Source organism: Alligator mississippiensis, chromosome 5 (assembly GCF_030867095.1).
Source record: "Alligator mississippiensis isolate rAllMis1 chromosome 5, rAllMis1, whole genome shotgun sequence".
Taxonomy (NCBI): Eukaryota; Metazoa; Chordata; order Crocodylia; family Alligatoridae; genus Alligator; species Alligator mississippiensis.
In genome coordinates, this window is record NC_081828.1 from 200,469,991 (window position 1) to 200,485,047 (window position 15,057).

At 42.8% G+C, this 15,057-nt stretch overlaps 1 protein-coding gene across 10 annotated transcripts in view; it reads left to right on the forward strand.

Annotated features, from left to right (window-relative positions):
- The window catches only part of DIP2C (disco interacting protein 2 homolog C), a 464,954-nt gene that overhangs the window by 241,371 nt on the left and 208,526 nt on the right, over positions 1-15,057 (forward strand). Inside the window, exon 1 of one of the 10 annotated variants that reach the window (XM_059729174.1) lies at positions 14,561-14,685. The exons of the other annotated variants lie outside the window; for them this stretch is intronic. The gene's annotated coding sequence lies outside the window, so the exon portion shown is untranslated. Of the gene's footprint in view, positions 1-14,560; positions 14,686-15,057 lie in introns of those variants that run through there. 10 annotated transcript variants of the gene reach the window in all.

Consider the following 15,057-nt stretch of genomic DNA (forward strand, 5'->3'; position numbering starts at 1 on the left):
TCCAGCAAGTGTACTAAGAGACCATTCTAAAAATCCTAGTAATATTTCTCTTATGGTGACCTCTATAAAGGCTTTCAGGGACTTGTTGTGGGCAATGCAGCCATCCCAGTTTCATTCTGATAAAAAAAATTGTTATGCCTGTTTGTGTACATGTTTGTGTATTATATATAAAATCAGTATACTAACATGAGTCTTGGTGCACATGTGCATATTCCAGTTTCTGTAACAGGTCACATATCATAGCCTTCACATTTAACTGACCGAAACTGTCATTCACTTCATTGGTGGTAGATGAAAGTACCTTGGCTGTGTTACATAAATGAACTTGTTTTTTACAGAAAGCTTCAAATATAAAAAGACTGCTGTTGACTATTAATGTCTGTCTTGCAGTGATAAGTGTTTATTCCCTAGAATTTACAAATTTGATTCTGTTGACATATAAGAAATAATTGTTTATGGGATATCCATTTTAAAATTAGAAACTCAGGATAAAGTAGGTCATCTGCAGCTTGCTGTTTTGGGATGCTTTTTATTTTCTTTCAAATATGCACTAAATTATTTAGTTGTGACGCAAGATAAAACAAGATGTCAGAACAAAAATCTCATTACCTGCAATGTCAACCAGGGCAGCTCCTGAATACTTTGCCTATTAAATTGGCTTTAGAATTGCATTCTTTTTAGAAAATAAGCCAACCTGGTAATTTAGATAGCAAATACAGTGTATTTCCAGCCTGAGTGGCAGATATACTTTTATTTATAATATTCTTCCAACTCTGCTGAAAATATATATCCCAGTGTTTTTACTGCACAGTCCTTAAAACATTAACTCCTAGGAGAAGCTCCCCTACCCCACTCAAGTAATTTACCTTCAGTAATTATGACCATAACGGGCTCCTATACACATGCTGGGAGTCTGCTCCGATGCGCTGGAAATCCAGCACATTGGAGCAGACTCAATTAACTGAGTATACTGGAGCACGGACATTGAGACTCTCCAGCAGCCTCTCACATCACGTGTATCGTTGCCACCACGTGTCTTCGTGCGGACAAAATGCGGTGGTGCACTTTGAAATAAAACGCATCCAGTGAGCTTTAGTTCAAAGCTCCCCACCACCATTTTGTCAGTGCTGGGATGCACAGCAATGCTGATACATGATGTGCAGGTGCTTTTAATTAGCACGGCTCGCTAGTTAAAGCACCCAGTGCCACATCTGGAACCATAAGTAAAAATGTCCAATGACACAACTAGCTATCATCTTCTGCTAACTACAATCTATCCCCTTTTCTAGAAACCAGCACAAGACAAGAGAGGAGGAATTAATTTCAAAGTAGGGCACTCTCATAGAAAACGTCCTGTTGTTTGTTCTCTTAAAACTCATTTCGATTTACTGCTCTCGCACACACTGAACAGGAAGGGTGACAGTAGGGAACTCACTGGGGAGAACTTGCCAAAACCCTGTCTGCTCTTTGAGATTTCTTCGTCTTTGAGACGAAGGGAGTGATTGCATTTACTCCTGTAAGAGACTGCACGTGTTAACCAGGCTCACATGTTGACAGCTGTCAAAAGAAAAAGAATCAGGATGGCCATGCAGTCACCATCCATTGCCAGGGGGGTATATGCCAGATGTGACCAGGAGATTCTGTACCATGCTCAGGCATGAAAGTAGGTTTATTGGTTGTGAGGAAGTAAGACGTCTGAGAAATCCATATGGGGTAGAACATCTTTCCTACGCTTGCCTCTGTGACCTTTCCCAAAGTCATGTGGCTTTCCCCCCACACTGGTTAGTATTCAGCAAGACAAATTCTAGCATCTCTATTCTTGGAAATTTTCAAGAGCAGGTTGGAGAAGCTGGGATTATTTAGTTAGAGACCATTCTGCAGGGGACCTAGAGTTGAAGACCTTGCGAGGTTCCTTCCAGTGCTGTTTTCCTATGGTCCTGTGGCAGCTAGTTCAGAATATGAGAGAAATCTCCATACTGTCTCACCCAGAGGCCACATCAGTAGCATAATTAGAGGTGGGCAACATGGACACCCAGTCTGGGTGCCAAATTAGGGGGAACACCAACCCACACCCTGACAGCATTGCCATGCTGGGAACTCCAGAACAGTTCCCAGCTGCTGTTGCTTTAAGTGAAGCAGAGCTGGGACAGGCAGAGCAGGGGGTGCCTGCAGCAGCTCAGCTGGGGCGGCTTACAAGTTCCAAGTGTTGATAAGGCTGTTGCCCTCTCCAGCCACTCCCTCCTCCTAGCTCTTGAATCCATGCACAATCATCCCTCCCCCCCCCCTCTCAGAGCCTGTGTCCCTTGCCCTGTGCCCCACTTTGCTTTCAGGCCCACTGCACCTGCTCACAGAACCTGCGCTCCCCTCCCACCCCCTGCTCTCAGACCCTTAGTCCCTGCCTTCCTTTTGCCTCCTGCTCTGAGACCCGGCAAGTCCCCCTGTATCACCACCCTGCTTTCACACAGGGTTTGCCCTGGGTGCCAACTTTGCTTGTTATACCACTGGGCAGTATATACATATTGAACAGGAGGTGCTCAGGGGCTTTGGTAATGGTGGAAATACAGATACCTTACTCAGAGATGTCTGTGCTTGTTTCATTAGCTTCTCAGAGTGCATGCATCAATGGTACTTTGAATCCAGTATTGAGGGAGATAGTGTTAGCCACCGTTAAGCACCAACCCCAGATCAAACACCCCATGTAGACTGTCAAGAAGGATGCGATGACCCAGAACCTACCTGTTGTCATTCAATTAATGCACTTCAGGTAATGTGCATTAAATCTAGTACCTCCAAGCATCCATACATCTGCTCCGGGGTTGGTGCGGGGGGAGCTGCTCCGATTAAAGTGCCTGGAGTGTCTCATGTATCAGCATCCCCACGCTTCAAAATGGCATCAGGGGCATTTTATCTAAAGCTCGTTCGACAAGCTTTAGATAAAGTGCTCCCACTGCCATTTTGAAGTATGGGGACGCTGATACGTGAGACGCAGAGGCTGGCTGGAGTGTGGTAATTACTGTGCTTCAGCAGACTCAGTGAATCAATAACAATGCATCAGAGGAGCCTCCATGATCATGTACAGGCACCCTCCATTGTGAGGTACTAGAAAAATGCTCATTAGCCTATTTTAATGCGCATTAGCTAACGAGCACATTTTTGTGTCATTTTAATGTGCATTAAAATAGGCTAATGGGCATTGAAGCAGACGTGTAGACGTGTCCACTGAGTACAGTCAGAGCTGAGAAAACCATCTACTCTTTAGAGATGAGCTTAGCCTGACCTGGTACTTTGCACAGGAAATAAGCAACCTACACATGAGAACCTGTCCAGCCTGAACCCTATTGTGGTGCTAATGTTTATGACTTGTAGTTTAAATGCATGCAAATTATTAAAGGTTGAAATAATTTGTGCATTAGTTGTTCTAAGAAGAACATATTCATACTGTAGTCTTTATATAGTTTTTCCTTCCATATTGTGGCTATATGGAAATGGTCCCTTGTTTGCAATTCATTGGCTTTGTTTATTTGCTGTACAGGCTTCTTCTTTGAGTAGTGGTATTTTTTTTGTTTTTCTTTTGTATCGTACTGTTTCCATTGAGCATGTAAAAAGATGTGTATATAAACATTGATTTGGCCCTAATTTGGGCATTTTTGGATGCCAATGTGTTAGGAGTTTGGAAGTAAATCATCTTCATTGTTTTCCTCCTTATGAGATATAATTATGATGAATAACATTGTTGAAGCAGTTTGTATCCATGAGCTTTAATTACCTATGTGGGTTTGTGAAGTGTGCAGAAATATAATTTAATAAACTGGCATTTCAGTTAACATAAGCCTCCTTTAGTGGCTTGCCTTTTTTTTTTTTTTTACCTGGGGTATTAATAAGTGACTGTAACTTTGAAGAAATATTGTTGGTAAAAAAGCCAAGAGGGTAAGTTGAAGTAGTTTCCCTATTTTTGTCTTGCTAAAATTTTGAGGATGAAATACTCAACATCTGTGCTTGAATTGGAGCAAGAACATAATAATATCTTATAGTAGGTAAGGAAACACAGTATGTATAAATTGTGTTGGGAGATTTACGTAGGCAAATTCTGATCTTAAAACCTAATACTTTAGCAAAGGAATTAATAGCCAGATTTTTAGGCACAATGGTTTTCCTTTCTGTGGGTGCAAATTGTAGATGCAGATAATTGCAGTTGCAGAAACAACTTGCCTGCAGAAAAAGGGGAACACTTAAAGCTGGGATAAGATTTTGCTTTCAAAGACATTTTTAGGTGTAGTAGCAAGATTGCTGCTTATAAGAATCTTCAAAGATCAATTTCCATTTTTCCTAAAACCTTTAACTCTAGGATTGTATGAATCTGAACCCTTCCACTGCGTGGTTTTACATATTATACTGTGCTGATATACAGATCAAAGCTTTGGAAATGCCTTTGGTTTTCATGGTTTTGTAAATTGTATTTAAAATGTTTGGTTTGCCAGGGTTCGCAAAGCTGAACTTCAGACCTGATGACGACTTTAACCCTAGTGTTCATGTTTAGGACCTAATAGGACCCAAGATTTCATCTTCTAACTCAGAGGTAGGCCACCCCTGACCTGGGTGCCAGTGTGGCACACAAAGTCATTTTGCTTGGCCCATATGCCTCGGTGCAGGGGCTGGGGCTTCACTGACATAAGAAGGATTGGGCCCCTCACAGCTCCTGCTGTCCACCCCTGGCACGCTAACATCTTACAAGTCGAAGTTGTGGGTGTTTTTGGTGCCTTGCCCAAAAATGTTGCAGACCCCTGTTCTAACTTGTACAATTCTGTTCCCAAGAGATCTCGAGAACACACACCTTACACTAACAGTGTTCTTCTGTCACGTTTTGAAGCGACTAGTGTGACTAGTTTGCCTTGGTTTCTAGACCATCAGTGTCTGGTACCTACCACAGGGCCTTTCCATTATCAGGGTGCATTCTGGGACTCATCAGGTGCAGGAATATGATCCACAGCTTCGCACAAGAGACTGCAGTTTTACTAGAGCAGTATTTTCATCTCAGGTGTTGGTATTGAAAAGATGGTTGATTTGTGGCTAGGAGCCTGGTTGCTTAAAGGAAGCTCCACATATGTGATCCAGATGAAAGTTGTAAACTAGTGGGAATCATTCTCTGGAGAACTAGCAAGAGATTGGCCATATACTGGAGATGTTGATGTAGAAGAAACAACTGAAGGCAATTACTTCCTATTGTTCTAAACAGACGGTTGAGATAAGATCCGAAGATTGCGTGTACGTATGTGTTTGTGTTGCAATTCTAGGTAGAGTGGAGCTTGCCTGGTTTCAAGCTTTTAATGGTTCACTGCATTTGTAAATTTTACTGTGATCAGTAATATGGAAATGAAGCTTTGAGGGTCATAAATATGACTGAATTCTGCAATTATAACAAACTGTTTTCATCCTGTAAGACGAACTTCCAGTGCGCTTAGAGAGGCCACTGGAAGTGAAGGTGCAGTTGGTCAAGGTACTGAAGAAGTCAGAATAGATATGGTGTCAAGAATCATCCTGTAAAGCTGTAGGTGTCAGAATAAAAGAGAAGGGTATGTGGGGTTACTAGAAATAGTTACTAGAAATCTTGTGATAGCTTTGAGGTCATCCGAATCATTGTTTGTTGAAAACAGTCAGTGATACCTGGGAGGTTGATTGGGGTTTTTTGGGGAGGAGGGGGGTGTTTTGTTTTTTACTCATGTATGTAAATCAAGGGATGCATGCACGCGTAGCAGCAGATCCATCTTCCCGGGCTCAGTTTCTTCTCTGGCTTGTTCCTGCCCCATCTCCAACACACTACAGTAGGAGGAAACAAAGGAGGGCACTTCAGAGAGATGTCCTTTCACCTGCTAGGATAGCACCCTCTGAACTACATCCGGTGTTCTCTGCTCTCAGAGAGCTGCTATTTCTTGCCCTCCATGCCCATGTGAAGAGGTGGAGTTGGCCTTGGGTAGCTTTCTCTTGAGCCCAAAATTAACATAATAGGGGGGGAATATTTCTTCTTGTCACAATTTCTTAAATATGGTTTAGTTGGAACAAAATGTGGTTTCTGTCCAGTAATTATGTCTGCGTGGTAAAAACACAATTCACTCATCTTCAATAGGCAATCAAGAAACAAATATGATTTTGGAAGGTGTTGCATTTGAGGAGCAGTGCCATAAGCATTGCTAGATTTCCATGCTAACACTAACACGTATGTACATTTGTTGTCTGAATTTTTCAAGTTACTGAATCGATTCATAATTGAATACAAGGAGAATAGATTCCACATGAAGCATAACTATTACCTCACTTAAACTTTTGCATTCCTTTTAGCTTTCTAGGTACGAAGAGTAACTTTTTAAAATTATAGTAGTTGTTTTTTTGGCAAAAGAAGTAGTATTTAGTTGGAACAAATATGTAACTAAAAGAAAGGGGTGTAGAAAGAATGCAGTATAAAAGGATGTAAAAAAAAAGTTAAGTAATGAAATATTACAGTCACCATATGCCAAAATGGAGCCAAAGGAAACTTTGTTTAATTTTTAACTATGCCCATATTAGCCATATGTGAAGTTGTCAACAAATAGTTTTCCTCGCCTTTTAATAGAGATTTGGCTACATTTGCTTGCATGCTTTAAGGAAAACCTTTGGAACTGAGGTTGGTTTTCTATAAATCCAAGGCAGATGGATGGCCAGGAGATTGCAGAGACAGTTTCTGCCCATCTTGAACTTGCAACTATTGTATTTACTTCTTTTTTTTTTTTCCCTTTCCGAACACTAGATGTATGTTTGGCAAGAGATGAGAGTAACTAAAACTGTATGTGCTTGTCTGACCTTGACTCTGTACAATGTCATGTTGTGATGTGTTTGTCTCTAGCAGAGTTTTTGGGAGTGATAGGGATGAGAGATGTCTATAACTTTTGGTATCTTTAATGAATGTGCTATGCTGAAAAGGAATGGTTATAAAGCAGAAATCTTTCAGTAAGTATAACCATCTTCCATTTTTTGCATATAATTTCACTCTTGATATTGGAATCTGTTAATCTTGCAATATTTTCCTTTCCTTTCCTCTTCAACTTAGATTCTGGATAACAGTATTCAGGTGATAATATGGTCCAGGATGATCGAGGAAGAATACAAGACTCCAGAATAATTCTGGTTGATACCTTTTATGGGACCAACTGCAGAGTTGGAAGGGAGATGGACAGACTTTCAAGTTTCACTGTACCCTTCCTCAGGTCTCTGGCAGAGATTGGACACAGCTCTGAGAGCCACTCTAATTAAAACACCCACAGCATCACGTGTATTCAGGATCCTGAGTTTCAAAATGGCAGCAGGGACACTTTAACTAAAGTTCTTTTGATGACATTTAGTTAAAGCACCCCTACTGCCATTTTGAAAAGTGGAGACACTGGAAACACGTGCCATGGAGGCTGCTGGAGCAAGTCTGCTCCGATGTGTACTAATTAACATGTGTCAGAGTAGAGGTCCATCATGTGTATAGGTGCCCATAAAAACTAGACTAAAGTACTGTAAGGTGGATACATAACTGGTTTCGATCCCCGTGCTCAACCAATAGTTCAATATCCAGCTGGCAGGAGTTATCAAGAAGGATTTTCCAGGTGCCTTTCCTGGGTCCAGTGTTGTTTTATATTTTCAATGATTTGGATGATGATATCAAATGCATTGTTAGCAGACTTACAGACAACATCAAGTTGTGTGGAGTTGTAGAAACCCTGGAGGCATGACCAGGATCCAGAATGACCTGGATAGACTGGAGAAATGGTCCATAATCAATCATATGAGATTTGACAAGGACAGGTGCAGAGTCCTGCATGTGGGACAGAATCATGAATGACGTGTGCCCCCGGTGGCTGCGGGGGCGCGGCGGTGGTGATGGGAACGCGGTGGTGGTAAGCAGGGGAGTGGGGTGGCGAGTGGTGACCGCCCACAGGCGCTGCCGACAGTGGTGTGTACCGCCATGCTCAGGGGGTGCAGAGGTACCCACGTACACCCCTGTGCATCACCCCTAGACAGAATAATTGCTTGCAAAATATAGATTGGGGAATGCTTGGCTAGGCTGGCCGCACAGAAGAGTCTGGGGGTTACAGTCAACCCTAAGCTTGAATATGAGCCAACAGTGTGCTCTTATTGCAAAAAAAGCCAACAGCATACTGGGTTTATTAACAGGAGTGTATCTTGCCAATCAAGGGCAGTGATTCTTCTCCTCTGTTCAGCACTGGTGAACCTCACCTGGAGCACTGTGTCCAGTTTTGGACCCCATACTTCAAGAATGGTGTGGACAGATGGGAAAGTCCAGTAAAGAGCAACAAGAATGATTAGAGGCCTGGGAGGCAAGCCTTATAAGGAAAGGCTGGAAGAACAATGTTTATGTAGTCTGGAGAAGAGAAGACTAAGGAGGGATTTGATAATGGTCTTCAAATACCTGAAGGGCAATTACAGAGAGGCTGGACATGGATATCTCTGTGGTGAGAAGGGACTAGGGAACAAGTGGCCTCAATCTTCAGCAAGGATAATTTAGAGATAAGGAGGAACTTCTTGACGGTGAGGGTGGTCAAGCATTGGAACGGCTACCTAAAGAAATTGTGGAATCTCCATCCTTGGAATTTTTCAAGAACAGGTTAGACAGATGCTTGAGTGCCTTGAGCACGGGGCTGTACTAGATGACCTTGTGAGGTCTCTTCCAGCCCTACTTTCCTATGATCCTATAATTACATAAAAAAAACCTTATATTCAGATGTATTGTAAAATCTGAGATTGTTTGCCTTGGATAAAGTGATATACACTTAAAGTATATAAAATAATAGATAGTTTGGGGGGGGGAGGGGGAAGAAATTTGTTTGGGGCATTTCATTTCATTGGTACAAAATCAAAGAGACATTCCCTGAAATTTAGCTGGCAAATTCAAAACTGGTAGAGAGATGCTTTTTTTTTTCTATGTTGCAAGTAAAGCACCCTTGATGAGATCCCTAGATCCCTAAAGAGATCCTGTGGGATTAATGGATCTAAGCATTGTAACTTACCTACAGTAGGAGAAGCAATTGTAAGGTATGAGGCAAACCACTGCAGTGCAGTCTTAAACAAATGACAGCTGATCAATGAGGACATTATGGTGAGTGATACCAAATGTTGCAGATGATAAATTGGGGTAAATTAAATATATGATGAGCCTTATAAGCATGAAATAACCAAGTAATTAAAGACCTTTTGTAGCATAATTGCTGTCAAATGATCAGTTCTGAACCTAGCCCAATTATGCTCAAACATGGTTTGGGCACAGACATGAAGCAAAACTGGATTTACAGTAATATTTCCTAGCACATCATTGGCAAGAGAGTGAAAATTACTGAAAATATGATGTGCAAACAGACTTTAAAAAACAAACATAATAAGTAGAAATCCCTTTGAAAATAAGAGAGAAAGTAGTGGAAGAGAAAACTTTGTCAATCAAGTCTTTTAAACACAAGCTAAGAGGAATGCTCATAAGGAAAGAGAAGCATTATTAGTACCAAGATTTAGTACATAAATCCCAGCATTGGAAACGGATCCAGCAGAGTTGGCTTTATGGGAGGGTGGAGGGTTAATGTCAGAGGGGGCCTGTTAGAGCAGGGGTGCTCAACTTCTGGCCTTCAGGCCAAAAGCAGCCCATCGAGCCATCGCATCTGGCCCACAGGACTGGTCAGGAAACTTAGCAGCGGGGGCCACCATCCCCTCTGTCAAATCATAGAAAGTTAGGGTTGGAAGGGACCTCAGGAGGTCACATCTAGTCCAACCCCCTGCTCAAGGCAGGACCATCCCCAACTAGATCATTCCAGCCAAAAATTTGTCTTGCCGGGTCTTAAAAATCTACAAGGATGGAGAGTCTACCACCTCTGGGTAACCTGTTCCAGTGTTTTACTACCCTCTTAGTAAGAAAATTCTTCCTAATATTTACCCTAAACTTCCCTTGCTGCAACTTGAAAACATTGCTCCTTGTTCTGTCATCTGCCACCACTGGGAACAATCTTGCTCCATCCTCTTTTGAACCCCGCTTCAGATAGTTGAAGGCTGCTATTAAATCCCCTCTTAGTCACCTCTTTTCTAGACTAAATAAGCCCAGTTCCCTCAATCTTTCCTCAGAAGTCATATCCCCCAGCCTTCTCACCATTTTTGTTGCCCTCTACTGGACCCTCTCCAAGTTGTTCACATCCTTTCTGTAGTGGGGGGGCCCAAAACTGAACACAGTACTCCAGATGTGGCCTCACCAGTGCTGAATAGAGGGTAATAATCACTTCCCTAGACCTACTGGCAACATTTCTATCAATGCAGCCCAGTATGCCGTTAGCCTTCTGCCAAGCCTTCCGCAACAAGGGCACGTGGCTGGCTCATATTCCGCTTATTGTCCACTGTAACCTCCAGGTCCTTTTCTGCAGAGCTGCTGCCCATCCAGTCAGCCCCCAGCCCGTAGTGGTGCATGGGATTGTTCTGTCCTAAGTGCAGGACTTTGCACTTGTCCTTATTGAACCTCATGAGATTTCTTTAGGCCCAATCCTCCAATTTGGCTAGGTCACTCTGAATCCTAGCCCTGCCCTCCAGCGTATCTACTACCCTGCCTCAGCTTGGTGTCATCTGCAAACTTGCTGAGGGTGCACTCTACTCCATGTTCCAGATCACTGATGAAAACATTGAACAAAACCAGCTCCAGGACTGACCCCTCGAGCACTCCACTTGATACTGGCTGCCAACTAGACATTGAGCCATTGATAATTCAGCCGGTTTTCTATCCCCCTTACAGTCCATTCATCCAATCTATACTTCCTTAGCTTGCCCGCAAGAATGTTGTGGGAAACCATATCAAAAGCCTTCCTAAAATCAAGGTACACCACATCCACTGGTCTCCCCACATCCACAGAACCAGTCACTTCATCATAGAAGGCAATCAGGTTGGTCAGGCATGACTTGCCCTTGGTCAATCCATGCTGACTCTTCCTAATCACCTTCTTCTCATCCAAGTGCTTCCAGATAGATTCCCTGAGGATCTGCTCCATGATAGTTTTCAGGGACTGAGGTGAGGTTGACTGGTCTGTAGTTCCTTGGATCCTCTTTTTTCCCTTTCTTAAATATGGGCACTATGTTTGCCCTTTTCCAGTCATGTGGAACCTCTCCTGATTGCCATGAGTTTTAAAAGATGATGGCAAATGGCTCTGTAAACACGTCAGCCAACTCCCTCATCCCATGGACTTGAATATTTCCAGCTTTTCTAAATGGTCCCTAACCTGTTCTTTCACCACTGTTGGCTGTTCACTGCCTCCACAAACTGTGCTGCCTGGTGCAATAGTCTGGGAGTTGACTTTGCCTGTGAAGACTGAGACAAAGAAAGCATTGAGCACTTCAGCCTTTCCTGCATCCTCTGTCACAAGGTTGCCTCCTACATTCAGTAAGGGACCCACACTTTCCATGATTCTCCTCTTACTACCAACATACTAGTAGAAACCCTTCTTGTTGCCCTTCACGTCCCTTGCTAGCTTCAACTCCAGTTGCTCTTTGGCCTTCCTGACTTCATCCCTGCATGCCTAAGCAATGCTCTTATATTATTCCCTAGTTTATTTATCCAAGTTTCTATTTCTTTAAAGCTTCCTTTTTGTGACTTAATTTACTGAAGGGTTCCCTGCTAAGCCAAGCTGGTCTTCTGCCATACTTGCTAGTCTTCCTGCATATCAGGATGGTTTGTTCCTGTACTCTTAGTAAGGATCCTTTAAAGTGTAGTCAGCTCGCCAGGACTCTTTTCTCCCTCAGACTGGCTTCCCAGGGGATCCTGCCCATGAGTTCCCCGAGGTAGCTGAAGTCTGTTTTTCTGAAGGGTTCTTACTCTGCTGCTCTCTATCCTTCCTTTCCTTAGGATCCTGAACTCAATCATCTCATGGCACCTGCTCTCCAAGTTGCCATCCGCTACTACATTCCCCACCAATTCTTCCCTGTTTGTGAGCAGTAGGTCAAGAAAAGCATGGCCCCCGGTTGGCTGCTCCAGCACTTGCACCAGGAAGTTGTCCCCACTACTCTCCAAAAATTTCGTGGATTGCCTGTGCACTGCTGCCCTCCCAGCAGATGTCAGGGTGATTGAAGTCTCCCATGAGAACCAGGAGTTATGATTGGGAAGCTTCCACTAGCTGTTTGAAGAAAGCCTCATCCACCACTTCCTCCTGTTTCTGGTGGTCTATAGCAGGCACCTACCACAGCATGACCCTTGTTACTTTCCCCTCTAAGCTTAACCTAGAGACTTTCAACAGGTCTATCTCCTTTTTCATACTGGAGCTCTGAGCAATCATATGGCTCTTTTACATAAAGTGCAACTCCTCCTCCTCTTCTCCTCTGCCTGTCCTTCCTGAACAGTTTGGACTCATCTGTGACAGTGCTCCAGCACCTTCTTAGGGCCTGGCCACCCCCTCCCCCTCCTTCCATGTACACTTGGGTTGTAGCCTGGCCATGCACCTCCCCCCCGCCCCTGTAGGTCTGGGCCATGCCCCCTTTCCCCTCTACAGGGCTGCATTAGGGCCAGCCTGCCCCCCAGCTCTCCATGTGGCTAGATGGTATCTGCCTAGGTGTCAGATTGGGAACACCAGCTGGATCTAGTCTGCATATGGACTGGGTACTGCCAAGCCATCCCACTGGGCCAAAAGGTTGTACTAGTGTGTTAGAGCACAAGCCTGCTTGTAGATCATCTTGCAGGTTTAGGGCTTTGAAGTATGTTCATAATCAACATTCATTTGGGCACTAAAATAAGCACATGGACACCACTATGGCTATTTGAATATCGCACACATTCATGGCTGATCTCTATATGGAGTGTGTGTATATGCATCTGCCTTGGTTATTTCCTAATCTGGTAATTCCATATCTGGCAATCCTGTCCTGCATTTCAGCCAGGATTTAATAACAAAGTACTTCAGCAATGTCTCATTACTTTACAGAATATGTCATAGTACTTGTTACTACCATACTAGCTATAGCTAAACCACACCTGTCAAAATGCATGGACAGAGTTCTTTTGTGATGCGTTATTGTTGATATTCCTCTTTGCCCCACCCAACATTTTTCACTTGCTGATCTCCAAGATTCAATAATCAACAATGGAAAAATTACCTTCCAATTATAATGAATAGCAAGATTTTACTGTACTGTACTAAACAGCTACCAGTTGGCCTGTGACAAATGAGGAGCAGAATAGGGAAGTATCTCTCTTGAATGGCTGACATACTGCTATTGGCCTGTTGGTTAAAAGTCACTGGTCGGCATCCAGAGGGGAAGACAGTGTCATGGTGCACCCGGCAGTTGGGTGGGTGGCCGGGTGTGTAAGCACTGCTGCTGTGCAGTAGCAAGGCTGGTGGACATATGATCACCCTATCAAAGATACCATATCTGAGGTCCCTGTATTCCTTGCTCCCTCAGAGCGGCAGCAGTGCCTGCCTGCTTGCCTGGCATACCGTGTTGTTCCACCTCCCCGCTGGGCCGTGGCCCAGGGCTTTTGACCAACTGACCCAAACTGGGCCACGGAATCCGGGACTGTCCCATCCAATCTCGGACATGTAGTCGCCCTACCTAGACCGAACACTAGTGACCCAGAATCAAAGTTAGATAGTGGACGGGCGTTCCATGTTGATTTTTTTGTCTTTTACTTAAGTTTGCAAGGTTTTCATTTGGTACTGTATTTTTTGGTTAGAGGATTACACATGCTTACAAAATGAATCCAGTAATGTGTTTTCTATTCTGTTTCAAAAAACCATTGCATGCATCCCCTTTCCTACTCATGGTATTTTGGGTGTTGGTAAATCACAGGTTAGGTTTGTACAGCACCCCTAGCACATTCATTAATGTCTGATGAGCACTGTACTAGAAATGTGAAATTATATTTATTATTAATATAATATTGTGCTACTGGGAGTATTCTTCTTATTTGAACTGTAAAGTGCATCTGTTAGGCAGCATTTATCTAGACTGTTTTTACTCATTTTATGTATACCTTTTCAGAATTAATTTCCTGTTTTCTTTATGAGGATATGATTCTTGTGCATTTTGTGGTAGAAACAGGAGAACAATGAGAATCGGCAAATGCCCATTGGGCACTAGAAAAATAGTGGAGAGATGAAAGACGAGCCCTCTAGCAGCTGTGAGAGGATATACACTTCAAGGGTGCCCCATAAGCCTTATAAAGCAATAAAGGAAGGAAAACAACATTAAGAAAGGGTCCTAACAGCCATGAAATTCCAAAAATGGCAATGATGGCTTTCATTACATGAAGTGTTCGTTAAAGCTTTAAATAATGAAATAAACTCCGACACTGAGAATGGAAACCTTTACCGTTAAACTAGGCTCTGTTTACTTTACAGTAATCCAAGCCATAAAAGCTGAGCCTCACAAATATTCCGTTCTTGGGGAAGCTCTGAAAAGCCTGAAGACCACACAGTTTTCTTGCTTAAAAACATTTACATCTTCAGTGAACGGTCATGCTGCTGGCTCCTAGCCATGACCTTGGCAACTTCTACTTGTAATAAGATTGTCAGAATATTAGAAACCTTGAATCAGGGACTCCGAAGGACTGTTTTCACGGGGCCCAAATTAGGTTCATTTTTTTCAAGGCCCAGGCATACTTGGGGTTTTGGAAAAATGTGCTGAAGTCTTTGAGTCCAGAAGGTAAGTAGGAAAACTGAGCATAAAGGCTTTTGGGGGTTCAGGATGGAAAGAAAAGAAATATTCTATTCTCTTCTGGTTAGTGTGATAAATTATTAGTTATCAAATGTTTTTTAAATAAAACCGGAATGAAAACAAAAGCATAAAATAGGAAAAATAATAATTTTACTTGTATTTGAAACAAACATTCATTTTGTAAGATCAGAAACGATTTTAAAATGCTCAGTAACTTCTTTTATTTGTGTTAAATAAACATTGTTAGTTCTAATAATATCATCTATTAATAGTATCGCTGGTTTAAGGTTTTTTGCTCCTTGACGTAGGAATCATCTTTAGAAAAGCTTAAGGTATGTTGTAATCTACAGATATGTAAGG